The sequence below is a fragment of the Poecilia reticulata genome, chromosome 1 (genome assembly GCF_904066995.2).
Source record: "Poecilia reticulata chromosome 1, P_reticulata-male-v2, whole genome shotgun sequence".
NCBI lineage: Eukaryota > Metazoa > Chordata > Actinopteri > Cyprinodontiformes > Poeciliidae > Poecilia > Poecilia reticulata.
This window is the reverse complement of record NC_088830.1, coordinates 2,097,843-2,117,129: the sequence shown is the minus strand read 5'-3', so window position 1 is coordinate 2,117,129 and position 19,287 is coordinate 2,097,843. Positions and strand designations below refer to the sequence as shown.

The window sequence follows — 19,287 nt, the reverse complement described above, 5'->3', positions numbered from 1 at the left end:
AAGCACACATTCACACACATATTTTAACTTCTCAACAGTAGTTATACAACTGCAATGCTCCAATTTATAATACTGCCACATTTATAGACTTGTCTATCCACATGCATACAGACAAACTGGATAAGGTTTTGACCTTAGATGGAAGAAGACAATTCCTCATAGATTTAATGTTAAAATTCTATCTTCAATTAGCTCCTTTACAAGTAGGCAGCATTGTGTCTGTCTTTTTAAGTTTGACATGAATTGTGAAGTGATTCATTCATTTAACATTTTTACATATTTTCAGACTTTGACCATTTCAGTGCATTTTATTGCTGCTTTATGTGACAGACTGTTCAATGTGCCACATAATCATGACATGGAAGTGGGTTTTACTAACTGATATGACTAGAATACTTTTAGCAATACTAACCAGGGGCGCTGCAAGAAATCTTGGGCCCCCTGACAAAAAAAATTTATTTGGGCCCCCCGCGCAGCTGCTGTTACAATTTTTTGAGTCTATCTGACCCATAAAAAGCCTCACAATTTTAAAGACTTGCATCTGCCTTGCTTTCTTTGGTTCAATACTGATACTCACATATAGCACAATATTTACTGCTCATGAATTTAAAATCCAACAATCATCATCCAGTATGCAAGTAGGTTGTTTAATTTTTTCTATTAGTTTTAGATTACTGAAATGTCTCTCCCCATGAGCAACAGTCAGAAGCAAAGTGCAACTACACATAAAACAATCCAGACTTCTAAGGATGCAATGTAGTTGCATTTTATTCAAGCTACAACTTTAATAAAACATGTTTTCTCCATATTTGTTAAAGCTGTCACGATGTCATAGCAGTTTGTTATGAGACAGTTAATCTGTGAAAACAATCAATCTCCTCCATCTCCGTCCTAAATTACTATTACTCGTTAAAGTAATGCACCGTTCTGACCAAAACAAACAATCAGAACCAGTAGGACGCTCTTAGCACTGTCAGTTACCCTCATTCACTCACTGCTATGCTAATGGGAGAGAAACAACATATCATTACAAGAAACTGTTTATCTGCCATCGTTGGTAGCTATGCTAACTAAGCTGAGCATTCACAGTTTGAATCTTCACAGCTCTGTGCAGCACGGCACAAATCGAGGGAGAGGAAGGATGAGCAGCACCACATGAGATTGTGATTGACAGCACTAAAACTCTCCTGCGACTGACTGATTGTTTCTAGCACCGGGAGAAGGCAGAGGAAATAGATTTTTCACAGATTACCTCTCATACCTTACTGTCACAACATAATGACAGTTTTAAAAAATATGTGAAAAAAAATATTTATATAAAAGTTACATACTGCAGCTTTAATTTCACTCAGGAGAGGATGGGTCAGGAGGGACGTGTTTTAGAGCTTCTGCTCACTCACTCATCTGTTAAGCGGTAAAAGGTAAGGAACAAGTTAAATATATGAATATGTTGGTATTTTTTTTCCTTAATTCATTAAATGCTAGTGGAATGGAGGCAAACAGTAGTTTGTAGCTAAGCTAATTATGCTAAATGGTTGATAATCTCACGCAGTCTACCCACCTCTCTTGGAGAAAAACTGGGTTATAAATTAACACTCTTGCCTTTTTCTCTCTCTCCCTCTCTCTATTTTGTTTTTGAAAACCTGATTTTATAACATTTCTTACCATATTAACTGACACAGAAGCCGCTGCATTCAGCATCAGCTTCTACTGTCTGCAGCTCCAACCAGGAACGAACCATTTCATGCAGATCCAGGGGGGAGTTCAGGGCAAAAACGAATGTGTTTTTTGGTCTGGGATGGGTAATATTAAACTTTTATTGCTAAAAACAATCTTTGAAAATACAATATGATTAATTTTGTATTTGACAGGACCCTGATTTTTTTATTTTATGTCTATGAACAAAATATAAATTTTATATAATATAAATTAAATAAAATATATTAAATATAAATTAAATTGTGGAGGGCCCCCTACTGGTCAGGGCCCCTAGATTCGTCATTACTTTTCACCCCTTTACCGCGCCCCTGATACTAACATTGAAATGCTTTGTTTTGACTTTTGTATTGCACACATGTTCAATAAACAAAGCCTAGTTAGTACTGCGAAAAAATACTTTCTGTAATGCAAGTTGTCAGAATTGCAAATAAATGTTCTTTTAACTGTGTGCTGTAAAAACTCACCTCTTAACTCTTAATCTCAACTTGAGTGTTTTTAAAGTTTTTTAAAACAGAATTAAGTTTGTGTTTTCCAGTGTTGAACTTGTAATTATAAATATTCCTTACTATCTATAAGCTTGTCAATAATGAATTAACTCATGTTAGAAAGCCGACTTAATAGGAAGCTTTTGAATATTAATTTGTAAATTAAAGGACTAACAATGTTTTACAGTGTAGCTATCATTCATTTTTAAGGCAACCATATTGGATTCCTAAAAGGGGTTGGTGGTACATTGAAAACTAAAAATATTTCCAATCTATATAACTTGTTATAGAGACTGGAGCTAAGCAAAGATGTCTTCTCTTACAACTCCATTTACACTGAGATTAGAATCTCAGTATAAATGTAGTTTACACTGAGATGAATCTGCACAGCTCTGTGTGCACAGCTCTGTACAGCTGCACACAGAGCTGCACACAGAGCAGCTCTGTATGCAGATGTAAGATGTTAGTACATCTTACATCTGTACTAACAGATGTAGTACAGATGTAAGATTTTTACTATCAATCCATGGATTTTATGTTGTTTAACAGTTCTGTTCTTTAATCCTCCTCTCCATTGAAGCCAAATCCTGTCATGGACTCAGAATTCTCCCTCTGTATCAATGCAAACTCTGGGAAGGTAACAACTTCCGGCTGTCTACCTGTCTGTACCAAACACTAGCACCAGTTGACCTTTCCTATGGAAGTAAATATGTACCATCAGAATTTGAATAAAAAATGCATCTGAAACTTGAATGTTGTATATTTGTGCTTACTTTTTCAATTTCAAAATTAATTCAGAATATAATTTTGACCTAAAAAAAAATTCAGCGTCATTATTTATACATGTTTGCAATTTTCGTTTGTTAAGGGTTAGGGTAGCGAGAACTAATATGCCAGCATTACATGGTGTAAGATTAACAACGGCCCAAACCCATGTTTTAAATCAAGCTTTAAGATCATGTATCAAACTTCATGTGCAAAATAAAATATAATACAGAAATATGAAAGCATAGACTCACCGTTGTGGTTGGGTTTGCGTTCGCCTCCGTGGTCGCTGGCCTCGGTGATGCTGGTATTTCTTCAGTATGACGCTTGGGTCATGTGATTGGCTGGGTGTTGAAATCTGACGATTGCTAATGTCTGTGACATGAAGTAACCTTGCCATTTTTGTACAGCAAATTTTTAGACGCTGAATTTGAGACAGCGAATTTGAGCAAGTTGAATTTTTAGGACACTGAAAATGTTGCATTTGAATTTTTTAAAGTTGAATTTTTTTATATGCTGAATTTTTTAACACTGAAAAATATATATATTGAAAAATTCATCACTTTGAAATAGGAATGTGAATTTTTTTAACAAATGAAAATTGCAAACATGTATAAATAATGACACTGAATTTTTTTTTTACGTCAAAATTATATTCTGAATTAATTTTGAAATTGAAAAAGCGCAAATACACAACATTCAAGTTTCAGATGCATTTTTTATTCAAATTCTGATGGCACATATTTACTTCCATACTTTCCCATTTACCATGTCAGTCATCATCATGACCTACCAGCTTCTTTCCTCACATACACATAAAGATAAAATGCATGGCTCAGTCTTCCATGCACTTACAGATAATTTGTACGTACAGGTACAAGTTATCGCCTGTCATTTTGCACCCAATCCCAAATGTTGCTAGGTTTTCACATTTCCTATAGCTGTCAAAAACAATGAGCTCATGTGTTTTTAATTTTCCTTCCCTTTGAGTTAGATTCAGATTCCTATCAGGCAGACTTATTTATTTGTTCTTAAATTGATGTCTTCACTCAAAAGTGGATTTGGGATAAAATCAAATTAATTTACTCTTCAGTACAACTTTTTATAGTCTCCTAACAAAACATCATGGAAGGGGAGATCAAACAAAAGTGTCAAAATTGCTGAACAAATGCAAAAAAAAAAAGGATAAAACAAAAATGCCACTGACATGACATCTAATAAAGCATAAACTCCATGGAGATCTTTAGTTTATATCATGACCTTAATGATCTATTCAAGTTGTGCAGAAGACATCTGTAACTTTGTTAAAATTATGACAGAAGAAGATTAAGAAAATGGAAGCCTCTGATCCCATCGGAGTAAATGAAGAACACTAAAATGTCAGGAAGGAATGAAACACAAGATTTTACAAGCTGAAAGTGAAAAGGTGTAGATCAAAAATGGCTATGATGTTGTACAGCTGTAAGCGAGCACTCAGCATTTCACCACCTCAGGGTGAAACACCAGATGGAGAAGGGACTGTATGAGAGAAAAGAGCACAGCAGTCTGTCATTATTAAATCATGTTTTTCCTTTCTTTTTACTTTTCTTCAACCAGAAAGCTGCAGGATAATCAGCTGTCTCGTGCTGTTCTCCTCAGCCATCCAATCAATCGCTTTATGTTGCTCCCTCGCATCGTCTGTGTCTCAGAACAGGGCCTGTGAGAGCATTGTCATGATGTAGTTCTGCTATAAAGGGACACTGATATTTAAACGGCCTCCATCTAATTCCATCTGAAATTTTACTGCTCCCTGTTTATGCTTCCACCTCACCCAGTCCTACTGTTTTCTATATACCAGTGAGTTAAAGGCCAAAGCCATTGCTTCATGGGCAAGGCTCTCCTGTATAGTATCGTTCAGAAAGAAGAAATAATAATTAATGGAATAAACCGTTAGCATTGGCAGAGTTGGGTAGCTTTCCTTTTGAGGCTGCAATACACATCTCAACACACCAATAATTCAAAACATTTGGTGCAATACAATACTGAACCACTGATTCACTGTTAAAGGGCAACATACAACATAGGTCAACATTGGTGAACATACAACATTCGATGAGACATCATTTTGGGTAAAGTAAAGAAAAAATAATGATTTTATGTAAAAAAAATAAATAAATAAATAAATAAATAAATAAATAAATAACTGGTCTTTTTTGGTACACTTCTGGTATAGTGATTCTTGTGGCAGTGCTTTTACATGCGTGCTGGACCTCTGAGGCCCACAAATTAGTTCAGTTCTGACACTGAACTAATTTGAAGAAAGAGCCTTCCAACCAATCTTCAGATTATTTAATCCTCTTCAGTACAACTTTTTATAGTCTCTTAACAAATATTTTTTGTGCAACTAATAAATATCTGGCTGCAGGATGTTGAAAAAAGCAAATTTAGCTAGATCAAGGATTCCTAAATTTTATATTTTTTTGTGTATGTGTCACTAAAACAAAAAAACTTAAATGCACTTAGAAAGTAAAAATGCTGTTTTTATGGAATAAAAGCTTAAAAGCTTGCTGTTTGTTTTTATCTACCCTAACAGAAATAAGGATTTCTCTTAACAGTTGAAGACTGTGTGAAAAGATTTTGATCAAATCTGCACTTGCTAAAGGACTTATTCTTTTTCTATTCCCACTCTGAAACCATTCCAGAGACCCCTGACTATGTCCTCTAAACAACACCTACAGATATCTATGTCTACAATGCTGTAAACTGTTGCCAGCTCAGATCAAAAGCAAAGACAGTAACAATGGTCAAGTGAATGGAAATATAATCGTATTCACTGTCTGAAGTCAAAGCATTCTGACATCAGAGTGGAAAACAGTCAAAGTGGGATTAAAAAAAAAGGTTAAAAGATACAATGAGGAAAAAAAATCATACCAGACAAAACATTTTGCATAAAATAATACATTTCATTTTGCTACAAGTAAGAGGCCAAAAACATAAAAGTCTTAGTTCTTTGCAAGTGTTTTTAAGTCCAGAAAATCTCCATCCAGCAGTTTTTTCAAGACAAGCTTTTTTATGACCAAGACACCTTACCACCCACCATCTTACCATGTTGGCTGTATCCTGTGTTAAACAACTAACGTCAATAAATATCTAACAGAAAACCTGCATACATGGTACCTTGATTTTCAGCTAGTATTCATTACAGTCAAAGCAGTCCCTTGTGATGTTCATGTTTTGGACAGTTGATGTGATTACAAAACTTTTGTGATTCATTGTGCAGATTTTAGAAATATTCCCACTTTTGTACTGAAAAAGACAAGTACTTGTGCTTGTGTTTGTTCTCCATTAAATACAGAACTAGAAGGGCTTCATTTGGTTAGTTACAAAAACATGTCTTCATCATTTTGGATCGAAAGAAAATAAGTCAACTTCAGCCAAGTAGGAAATGAGCTAACTTCACAGCTCTGATATTTTGGACCTGAAGCAAATTTGTTGCACTGAGCCACTTAGGAAGTTCTCAGTTCGGTAAACAACAGTTTGGAAAAACACTTAGCATTCCATTGAAAGAAGCTGTTGTTACAAGTAAACATCAGAGAATTATATGTCTCATGCAGAACTGCAGTAGTACCAGCCCGTAATATAAAAGGCTGGTATTTTAAATGTTTTTACATATAAAATGACTGGTATAAAATTCTTTTAGCTACAAATTCTTTTAGCTACAAACAAGTTTGTGTCCTCCATACAGATGAGCATCTTATGTTAAACAGTGAAAAAAGCAACAAATCCTCCTTCCATTAGATGAGCAAATCTCTCTCACCAATTAAATTCTCAAGAACAGGACAGAAAAGTGATGTTATAATTATGACTCATCGCTCTGCACTTAAAACCGTTGTCTGTATTCATGTTATGTCTGATCTGCAAGCTGTACCTCCAGTGAAAATGCAAACAAAATGCTATTAAATTGTTGAGTGCATCAGCCTCCTGCTGCACAAAGGAAGCCACATTTAACTTTAGCAACCAAGCTGACTGACTCCGTGTCTGCAATAATGTGCTCAGGTTTGTGCCCCAATGTCCCTGTATCTGTACATATATATAACGATCCCTCAAGAAGACAAGATAGGCTAAGGACTGTGACTGATTAGTGGTTTAATTGATTAGCTGGTTCAGAGATTGATTAGTCTGGCCTGGCTCAAACAGATTCATTAGAACAGTGATAGAAGAGTTTGATGTTGCTGCAGCTGTTCTGCCTGGCCCTGGACAGCACGCCCCACTAATGGACATAATCGGTCTGTCTGTGGACCACATTATGTCCATAGGCACACATTGCTGAGTGTGAGTGTAGCACATGGATAGCTGCACACATCTTCTCTTTTTCTTCACTCTCACTCTCACCAAACATCCAGGAGATGGGAGATGTGCCGAGGTAAGTAGGGATGAGAAGAACCGAGAAGGGCGACAACTATTTTTGGATTAAAAGCCTTGTTGATCTATTTTTGTTTTCCGCATCCCCTTTCAATTTAGAATTTTTGCACTTTGCCTCTTTTTCTTTCATTCCATCCATCTCTGTCATCCGCAAAGCTTTTAACAGTCTTGCAAGCTTCTTTTTCTTTGACTTTCTGCGGTACAAGATCCCATTCTGTTCCCGTATTTTCAATGCACCTTATCATCGCTCTTCTCTTTATTTATCTCTCCTTTTATAACAGATTCTTTGTGAGTACTTTGTGGTGAAGCCCGGAGAGCACTGTTACGCTGAAGACATATGCAATTGAACTTAATTTTTTGATGCTTAGGATGTGAATTTAGCTGAAAAACGTCATATTCATGGTGATAGAACAATTACTTGAAAACTAAGAGAGTCATGCATCGTTGACAGAGTATGATTAGCTCAGTCACTACAAGGTACACACATGGACGAAATTATTGGTATCCCTCGGTTAATGAAAGAAAAGCCCACAATGGTCACAGAAGCAACTTGAATCTGACTAAGGTAATAATGAATAAAAATTCTATGAAAATGAAAGTCAGACATCGTTTTCAACATGCTTCAACTTAATTTTTTTTTTAAAGGTTTTATTGGCTATTGTGGCCTTTATTTGATAGTTAATTGACAGGAAACAGGGTAATGAGAGAAGGGGGAAGACATGCAGCAAAGGTCGCCAGGCTGGGAATCGAACCTGCGACGGCTGCGTCGAGGACTGAGACCTCCATGGTTGGGTTGTGCTTAACCCCTGAGCCACCACAGCACTCCCCTCAACTTAATTATTTTTAAAAATAAACTGAACCGGATTGGACAAAAATAATGGCTTTGTTAAAAAAATAAATAAAAGAGTTTCACAGCACCATGGTCTTGGAATCTGCTTCAGGATGAACTTCATTTGAAAGACCTGGGGCCTCATGCATAAAGCGGTGTGCTCACAAAAAATGTGCGGTCCCATATTTTACGCAAAAGACGGCAAGTATGAAAATTAACTTTGCATCAAAGTCTGCTTAAATATATGCACTCTTTTTCGCTGGCGTGAAAATGTGCGACACGCAAACTTTTTCTGTGGACAATATCAAACTACAAAGCGTCAAAACTTACATAAATACACTTAAATCTGACTACATTCGGTGTTATTTAGACCAAGAAGCATCAAGCCCGATGTTTGTCATGACTTTAATATTTTATTGCTTAAACGTAAACGATGAAACTGAACCGCATGTATCCCCAAACAATAAGTTAACACGCACACAAAATAAAAAAAAAAATAAAAGTATGTGAAAACCTTGCTCAAATCTAAACAGTACTTTTCCTCAGTTGTTGTCTCATAAAGATGTAGCGCATGCGCTTTGTCTGTGAGCCGAAGCGCATGGAATGCATCTGTGGGGTAATTTCATTCTCACTAAAAAAAGAAAACAGTGTTGGATCAGCAGATTAACTCAAACCTACGGATTAAAAATAATCAACAAGTTTGATTATTTTTAAGGTGATCAAGGTGTGTATGCAATCACACGTATATAAGTAGCTGCGCAAAGGTGAGCCGCGTAAATGTGGAGCCCTTTGACTCTGATGGAGAACATTGAAAATGGAAGGATTCAGAGGGAGCGATTGATCAGAGATCATATTGATCTGCTGGGAAATGTTGATGATGGTTTATGAGCGCTGAGATTACTCAGACTGATCATCCTGGATCTCTGAGCAAAACTTAAAGGAGCTGTGCGGCAACGGAACTGTTCCAGCCATCCTTCAGTAGAGCCGCCCGCTTTGTGAATGCACCTCATGGACGTAAAGCATCTTTATTCTGTAAATGTACAATGCACATGATTCTACTATTTAGAATAAACGTCCACTTTCCCCACTCAAAGGCCTTTCTGACTCTCTGTCTTTAAATCCCGGCTGAATGCGCTACTATTCAGATAGGCATTTGCACGATCTCTTTTTCTTATTTTCAATATTTGAATTTTTTTCTTTCTTTAAAATTTATTATTTTTCATTTTTGTGAGGTTACCTTATGTTAAATTTGAAAATGTAATTTTCTTGCTATTTTTTCTTTTTTTGTCATGTTTTATTCAGATCTGGAAAACATTTGTATCAAATTTTAAACTTGAGTATTAAGGAAATGTTGCTGCAAAGAACTGCAACCATTCCACTCTGAACTGCAATCTCAACTGGCAGCAAAGTGTCTTGTTGCCACAGTATTTAAACCAACGTGCCAAGTGCTACCAAGTATTCTCTCAGACTGTTTATGATAATTGCCAAAAAAGGTCCATGTTTTATAATCAGAACAAGTACAACAAACTGCTCAAGTGGGAATTCAGCCTGCTGCATTTCACCTAAAAACATGTGAATGCAATGACTGTCACTGTTGTAAATGGTAAATTGACAAAATTGACAGTCTTTCACAATAGAGCCATATTCACCCGTTCATACTGAAGCATGCACACATTCACACACCAATACACAAACCAGTTGGCAACTTGGGTTTAAGTTCCTTGGTAAGGAGCAAATCAGGATGCAGGAGGAAGCTGGAAATAAACCTATAATCCTTCCATTACAAGACAACCTCTGTGTCTTGTAATGTGTCAACCCACTGTGCACAGTCACCCCTAAAGTTACTGTATCAATATTAGTTTTGGGCTTTAATGATTAATATACATGTTCTTTGCCTGTGATTTGTTTATTTTTAGTTGTGTCTGCTTTACAGAGGGTCTCATTCATATACAGACACAATGTGAGTCAAGCAGCCAATGAGTCATAGTTGTCTCTCTGCCCCTTGACTAACATATTTTCCTTCCTCAGCACTTAATCTTCTCCCCTCCTACTAACCTATTCTTTATCTTTGCTCTCTTTCATCAATCTAATCTTCCTTTGCCTCCCTGGGCCACCATTCACCAGCTTTGTTTTCCCCTTCAAGCTGGCCTTTTCTCATGTGGGGCTATTTGCTTCAAATTAACATCTGCTGACTGGCTTACAACTCCAATGTAACCTGTTACATCAGGCAAAGAGCCCACAGACACAAAAGCAATGGTTGTGCTGGTATGAGCATTAAAACAGAAAATTCAGGAGCTTCCAACAGGCTTCCTACACATTTTCAGGTCAGACTTTGTAACTTTTCCACACTCACATTTCCAGCATGGTCACTCCTTTTTTAGTACATTTTATCCATCTCATTACTGGTGCAATGGTTCACAAAAATCATGGTTCCATGCAGTTTAAAAGTCAATGTTTAGTATATTTTCACTGAGGTTTCAATCAAAAGAAACAACATTTGAATAATTTATACTTAATTAAATAGCCAATAAAGAATGTTAAAATGTCTAGCAATACTCATGTCAACATGACTGGAGATTTGGTTTAATTTTGACAATATAAAATCGATACAGCAATAAAACCAGTTGGTGGTGAGTGATTAGAAAAGCAGGAGGAATAAAAAAAGAAGGTAATAAGAAAGATTGAATGGACAAATTAAAAAAATGTTCCATATTCTTATATTATACTTATATTTTTTTAAAAACATGAAATACAAAATACAGTTATCTTTGTGAACCAACATTGTCCACAATGGAACCTCTGAGGGGAAAAAAGAGACAACATATGCAAATACATGTGAACTCACAGACATCTACACATAGCCTTAAATAACAGGCTCCTGATAACAGCAGTGGTGTGATTGACTGGATCATTAAATCCCCAAGCACCTTGATACTTATCTCTGCACTTGAGATAACAATGAGTGTCTTGTGTGTGTTTAATGTGTACTAATTGGTTCAGTATTCTGAAAAGTGAAGATAGTGTACGTAAAAAACAGCTATATTAAAACTAGTTTGTTTTCCTACAAGTATAAGCAAAATCTCTCTTAAAGTAAACTTAAGCAGATCATATTAAAACCCATTAGTCTAGATAAAAACCTCTCAACCAAGACATTTTCATTGTGATGTAAAGAAATCAAACAAAGCCGTTAAGAATAGGTGAACAGACAAATCACAAACAAAAAAGATGTATTTCTTCTACTCTATAAATAAAATATTTTAACACAAATGTGTTTTCTAGTTGAGGAAAAAATTGTGACACTCTACAGGTTGTTTTACCTTGTTGAGCTGAAATAACAGGGAGATTTTTCTTATAGCTATCTACCATTTATAAGTCTCCGACTTCAGTCTAGGGAAAGTCTGCTCCACTCCTCACATTTGTGGTGGTTCCTGCATGTAAAGTTTTTAAGTCATCCCAAAGCATCTCAATAATGTTCCAGTCAGCTGTTTGACAGTTCAACACGTTCTTGGTGAATTTTAACATGGACGTCACAATAATTAGGAGTGAAAGGGACGTCTGCCCTCCACTATGGTTTTTCAATTTATGCTTCAGGCATAAACAACAAAGTGAATCAACACGGTAGGGTGGTGAAAACTGGTGATGTCAGTCCCACTGACATATCATTATTATTACTACCTTGTGTGATGAGGGAGTACTTTCTAGTGCTTATATCAAACAGCTTCTCACTTTATGGCATTTTTAAATCCTTCACTAGATTAATAAACTGCTACAATCTCCATTCTGAGGGTCTTTGACAGATCTTTGTATCCCACCATCACCCTCAATTCAACAGTAAAATAAATGTTTAATGCTTAAACAAGGCAAATCCTCAAGATCACTGAAAGTGAGTGATGATGTTCTAATCATGTGCTCTTGATGTGGGACACCAGTGTGTGATTTTACCCATTAGGGGATCGTAATTTTTTACTCACCATTAACAGACTTTTTTTTTTAGCACAATTTACATAGAATTCAAAAGATTGTTATTTCAGTTATTATTGGTTATTTATATTACTTGATTATTCACAGTAGTTAACCTAATGATTTAGGGGTCTTGTTTGGTTAAGTTGGTAAATTAATTCAGATTCTCTCTCAGACACCAACAATAAAGAATTTAAGAAGGCCTTTACCGTTTCTTTTCACTGTTACATTTTCATGAGGTCTTAGAAAAATGTCTCTGATCTGCCTGAATTTAAATAAAAATGATTACAGTAGTACAAATTACATTCTCCTATTCCTCTTCCACAGGATTTACGCCTTTAAAAAATGCCTTTACTGACATTTTACATTCAGTGTCCATAATTCTTCATATGAAAGCAACCTGACTGTCTACTACTTTGTGATTTGTTAAAATTTTTAGAGACCCATGTAACATTTGGAAATTATATATTTTCATTCTGTGTGTCAAATAATGCATTTTATTTTAATATTCCGTTGAAGACTTATAAATGCCCACATGGATTTGCACCATTGTGTGTCTCTGACCCACTTCAACCTAATGTTCCTCCTGGGGCATAAACTTCATCTGATCAGCTGCTTTTGGTTGTCCAAAAACCAGGTTGCAACTCAGAAGAGATGGGGATTTTCCATGTGTGGCTCCTAAGCTTTAGACTTTCACTCTGACATTAGACAGGAATCCTCGCTTCCACTTTTTAAACCCCTTTTAAAAACACATCTGTTCTCACTGGCTTTTAATACAGCTTGAGTTGTTATTTGATACTTTTACTGAATTTGTTTTCTGTTTGCTCTTTAATATCCGATTTATTTTTGTTGTTTTAACCTCGGTTGGTATAAACTGTGAATAATCTTGCTCAACTGCTGTTGTTTTAAATGTGCTATACAAATAAATTTGACATTGACATTTTAATGCCCTATTTTCTACTTTCAATAGCAGAAAAAAAAATCTCCCTTTTTATGTTTTAGGAGGAAAGAAATGACAATTTTACACCACATGTATATTCATGTAATTGGTTAATCTTTTGTTTGCCAAAGTTCCTTAAGATGAAGTTGTGAACTTAATTAAACTAGAATTTGCAGGTAATAGCAAATAGTAAAGTACAGTTTAGTTTTAAGATGAGGTTCCATAAAGCATAGATTGAAGTCTAGATTATTCCACCCCAAACTACAGAAGTAACATCTATTACTAATTTCAGAGACTAAAGCATAAACATATATAAGAACGCTCAATGTTAACATCTTAACACATGCAATTAATCTTAACATTTTAATGCATTAATATTACCATCCATCCATTTCATCCATCCATTTTCTTCCGCTTATCCAGGGTTGGGTTGTGGTGGTAGCAGCTTAACCCTGTTGCGCCGGATTTTCGAGCGTATGCCTATATAAATCTTCCTTATTTTAATGGTAAGTAGTTCTTTACATGTCCTGTGATATGATATACTTACCCATGTATCCATAACAACTGGAACTTTCAATATCCAGCAAGTTATTTTCGCAATATACCGCCTATTAAACGAGTGCCCCCCGATTAATTACGCTCTCTGCAGCTGCAGCTGCGAAGTTTCCGTATTAACCCGATACTTGCTGGAAAGTGCAACGTCTGCCCTTTTAGAAACCGTTGGAATTTTTCAGATAGCGCTACGTGTGGCGGAATTACGATACTGCAAATTTAGAGGTGTCTGCGCCGACACGTCCAGTCTAGAAGGGTTAAGAAGGGAGGCCCAGACTTCCCTCTCCCTAGCCACTTGTTCCAGCTCCTCCGGGGGAACCCCAAGGCGTTCCCAGGCCAGCCGAGAAACATAGTCTCTCCACCATGTCCTAGGTCTTCCCTGGACTCTCCTCCCGGTGGGATGTGCCCGGAACACCTCATAAGGGAGGTGTCCATTAGGCATCCTGACCAGATGCCTGAGCCGCTGCTCCTTGACGTGAAGGAGCAGCGGCTCTACTCTGAGTCCCTTCCGGATGACCAAGCTTCTCACCCTATCTCTAAGGGAGAGCCCAGCCACCCTACAGAGAAAACCCATTTCGGCCGCTTGTATCTGGGACCTCGTTCTTTCGGTCATGACCCAAAGCTCATGATCATAGATGAGGGTAGGAACGTAGATCGACCGGTAAATCGAGAGCTTCGCTTTTTGACTCAAGATCCTGAGGTACTTAAACTCCTCCACTTGGGGCAGGACAAGCCCCCCGACCCGGAGAAGGCACTCGACCCTTTTCTGGCTCAAGACCTCATATTTGGAGGCACTGATCCTCATCCCAGCCGCTTCACACTCGGCTGCAAACCGCTCCAGCGAGAGCTGCAGGTCATAGTCTGTTGAAGCCAACAGGACCACATCATCCGCAAAAAGCAGAGATGTGATCCTAACGCCACCAAAACAGACCCCCTCAACACTTTGGCTGTGCCTAGAAATGTTGTCCATGAAAGTAATGAACAGAATCGGTGACAAAGGGCAGCCTTGGTGGAGTCCAACTCTCACTGAAAATGAGCCCGACTTAGTGCTGGCAATGCAGATCATTAATATTACATAATGCAGATTATTTGAACTACCTTTTTTTTTACAGAAAGGCCTCTGTCCTGCAGAGGGTTACCTAGTTCACAGCAGTGAATTATGGACTAGACACACTGGGAGCAATGAATGACAGCTAAGGGTGTGTTGAGAAAAGTGCCTCCATTATATGAGATAAAGAGCTCAATAGATAGTGTGTACATTCTATGTGGGTGAGGAAGATGTGCGATAGCAGTCCTTCCATCAGAAGGGGACGCTACGTGCTCTATCGCGTATGTTTTTAAAGCAATTTAGAGACGGTGTGTGTCTCAGAGAGAGTGATCTAGGGACTGGAGCAGCAGTAGTTAGGGAAAGTCTGTGCAGCCTGTAATTGTTGAGTAGAAGTTATTAAATATTTATCTCTTCAGCACCTCAATGACACCTCATGTTTTTATGTGCTTTGCCCCTGTTATGGATCACGTGAGGGAGTTAAACCCAAAGAGAAGACCTACTTTGGCCCTGGAGGAAATATCTCCTGTGTTTTCTGACTATGGTCAGAAGACAGAAGAAGGAACGGCTAAGAGGTGAACGTTTTTGGTGACGCAGACAGCGAAAAAAGTTTAACATTTCTCAACTTTCTCGTCTTGCATCACTAGCCGCCGTGTCCACATCTATGTGCACAAGCTCAAAATTTCAAATGCACAATTTACGCCGGTCACTCAGCAGCATAATGATGTCGCTTCATTGCACAAGTTCCATAGGACGTGAATGGAGAGAAACATTCCTATAAACGTTTAGAATGTTCCTGAACATAAAAACCTGGAAAACTGAGAATCTGCAGACATGCTTGATCTGAGACAAACGTTTATTGAAAACATGCATACAGTGGCAGTTTTGATATGATTTATAGGAGCAGTTGCTCATGGTGGCATGAGAATGGGGTAGGGCACCCAAGAACTTGAAAATAAAATACATCATATGTCAGTTGTCCCCTGAATAAGCTTGTTACCACATCCATAAAGTAAAAAAAAATTAAAAACTGGAAACGTTTAAGCCGCACCGAGCTATAAGTCGCTGGTATCTCCGCCGCTCTCGGTTTTCCACAAGGACGCAGCCCTGCATCTCCAAAGCCGAAACATGGATTCATTCACGCTGAGTTTACGTCAGTGGCTCTATTTCCATCCTGTACTACCAGATCGATAGCCATCAACTTTAAAGCTGCATCATATGAACTTCTTCGGTTTCCATGATGAGGGGGTATGAGTTTGAAAACATTTATCCAATTCGCCTGCTGCTAGCAAGTGCTTGTTCTAAATGAAAATCAGTACTTTCTTTTTTAATTTCATAGTTTGACTTCCAAAGCTTCACTAAAGAGCCCCCTGGCGGTTGAAGAAAAATCCACAGAAAAGCCACAATGGGCTATAAGCTGCATGGTTCGAAGCGTGGGAAAAAAGTAGCGCCTTATACTCCGACAAATACGGTACTTGTATGCATGTGTACGGGAGAAAGCTTTCCTTAGTTGCTGTTTAGTACAAGGCGATTACATTACCTGCTTTCTCCTGCTGTAAAAAACACCAAACTGATAAATGCAATTAACCAGTTTGGTGTAGATTTTAATTATCTATGGTTTGACAGGAGGGGTTTGCTCAGGGCACCACTCCTGCAAAAGCCACGACTGTGTGCATATTTTTATTTCAAGATTACAAAGCTAGGCATAGTGATTAATCGTGATTAATCACAGCACCAGAATGTGATTAATCTTGCTACAGTTTTTAATCAATTGACAACACTAATATAAATACATACGTACATACATACTTTCAAACATCTACTTTCTTTCTGATTAATCATTTCATTGTCTGTGACCTTTGTCCTGTTTCTCTAGATACATTTTTTCATTAACCAATCCCCTTTCTTTGTTTTTGCCCACTTATTTCTTAAAGCAACAGGGTTTAAAGACAGCCTGAGAGGGTGTCAATCCACAAAAGCCTCTTTTGCAAGCTGCAAACATTGGAATCCTTTCCAATCACTGTAAAACCGGCCTGCAATTATTCCAGCAATGAGGTGGAACAAGTGGAGCGTCCACACAGTTTGTTCGCCACACTGACACAGTTTACAACTCAGTCTCCTGTCCATCCTTCTGCCACTTCATCTCTCAGTCTGTACACAGGGGTTTTAATTATATAAGCACTATGTGCTTATATAATTAAAAAAGAGAGAAAAGACAGTTAGAAATAAGGCAGAGAGTGAAGGATAAGAAACACCGCAAAAACAAGTCGGGATCAAGAGTATAAAATTCTTTGCAATTGAAACACCGAAAATAATCATTCCAGACACATCCAGTTGCAGCAGGAATTAATGAAAGCAAGGATTTGTTATACAAGCTTCTTCATTAACTTTACTTATCTGTGTCTCTCTGTGTGGTTATGCATGAGTGTGTTCAAAATCTGCTGGCTTCACATTTTCAGAAAAAAAAGTACAAAAAAACTTTTGTTCAAAGAAGATTATTCTTGTACGGAAGAGAATTAAGGCGACTGAAAGGGGTGACTTAAATTCAAAATTAGGGCCACTGACAAAAAAAATTAGGGCCATTGAAAAAAAGGAAGGATTCTGACTTTAATTTCAAAGTTCTGACTTTCGCCTCCAAATTCTAAATTTAATCCCTTCTTCCAATTCTGGAAGAAGCCGCCCAAGATGCTAAGATGCTAGTTGTGGAGATGGACAACACATTTCTGGGGTAACATGTTGGATTCAGGTCAGTTTTCCCATGGTCAAGGGGTTCCTGAACATGCCATTTTATTAATGGAAGAGCAAAAGTGAGTAAATCAAGATGGATGGTTGGGTGTTTAACGCAGAACGGTTACAGATAGCCGTTAGCATATTTTTAGCTTACAAGCAATGTTTTAACTGGCAAAGAAATATCGTCTAGCATGGCCAATCCAGACATGAAAAGCATAGCTGCTATATCTCCACATGCATCTTCCATAGCTTGGAGAAGGGGTATGAACAGGTGTTTGCCCATGTGACGAGTCAGTGTTCTAGTAGGGCAATTAACTTAGAACTTTGGAAGACAATGTATTCCTTGTGAAAACAATGGATTTTCTTCAATGATCAGTGTAAGTATGATCATTGCATCCTGACATGGTAATACTTTTTTTCCAATTTCCAGAGTACATGGGAATGGATACATTTTTAAAAGTAATGCCAAAAGTGACCTTGATGTTATTTACCTGCTAACTGTTTAGCTGGCTGCTGGAGAGCTTTCTGATCAAGTTCATCTCTAAGAGGTCAGGGGGCACTGCCACAGGGAAGCCTACAGCAGAAAACAACCTCATCAGGTAGTCATGACATTCTTAGAAGACCGGAGACAGAAAAGATTTTTTTTTTACCAAGATGTCATTTAGGATGAAAACACTGACTCATTGCTCAAAACTGAAGGGACTTTTAATGCTTTAAATATTCATAGACATTCGCAGCTTGAGTGGTCTAGTGAGCATATACCTGTTCCCATTTCCAGAGTCTAGTATGGAGACTGAACTGAAAATAAGTAAAAAAAAAAAAAACTAAAAAAACCAACATCTGAACAAACATTCCCCTTCAAAAACACTGGGAAAGTGCTGAAGTGCATCACATTAAAATGTACGAGTCTGACACCTTTTAAATACATAACCAAATAAATAAGTGAGAAATGGCTTAAGTTTTAAGACAAATCTAAAATGAAGGGACTGACTCTGCTTTTCAAGGAATCAAATAGATCAACCATTTGAAAGAAAAAGACTCTACTGGGATTAAAGAAAAGTATGACCTCTCTAATACCAATGTCACACTACCATGCATTTGCTTTTTAAATGGGAAATGAAGATATGTGTCCTTGAGTAACCCTTCAGGATTGTGTTTCTATATATTCAGCAATGCAGTGGAAACATGCCAAAGGCTTAAAGCGGACCCAGTGGCAAGGCAGACCCATCCATTTTCTGACCATATACATTAATAACTATATAGCCACCAATGTTCCCTCTAATTTTTCATGCGTCTGGGCGTATACACAAGCTCCCTGAGCACACTGAGGACCACTGTGAGCAACATCAGGTGTGCGCATGATGGCCCAGCTGATGTATTATACCTATTATAAATAGGATCATAGCAAGTTACATGGCTTATTAAAAGAATCAAATTACAGCAGCAACTTCCATTAGTTTGCTTTTAATATATGTGATTAGCCCACTTGAAATGAAAAAACTAAAATATTGCTGATCATGAGATGCATAGTATATGTAAGAGTCCTGCTTTGGCCATGGTGAGAAATGAAACATTACACCTTTGAGACATAACTTTTTGTTCACATTAAAACATTCACATTCTGTACAATGAAATGTGTTGTAGCTTGTGATGCAGTGTAAATTCCTGTAACAACTGTCTTTAATATATTCCTATATTAATTTGATACAGCTTCTGTACTTCCCATATCTGTGGCCTCTGTCACTTTTTTCAGCAGCTAAAACTGTTTAATCGGTTGTTAATACGTCGTAACCAGTTTTTCGAGCCGCATTCAAACACAACATCAACGCTGAGACGCCCGTGCTGGGTTTACATCTGTGCA

At 37.5% G+C, this 19,287-nt stretch overlaps 1 protein-coding gene and 1 long non-coding RNA gene across 3 annotated transcripts in view; one reads left to right on the top strand and one right to left on the bottom strand.

Moving 5' to 3' along the window:
• Positions 1–19,287, bottom strand: part of LOC103462363 (protein sidekick-1) — a 592,150-nt gene that overhangs the window by 178,817 nt on the left and 394,046 nt on the right. The gene's annotated exons all lie outside the window — the stretch shown is intronic.
• LOC145551956 (uncharacterized) overlaps positions 1–19,287 on the top strand; it is a 49,495-nt gene that overhangs the window by 10,653 nt on the left and 19,555 nt on the right. The gene's annotated exons all lie outside the window — the stretch shown is intronic.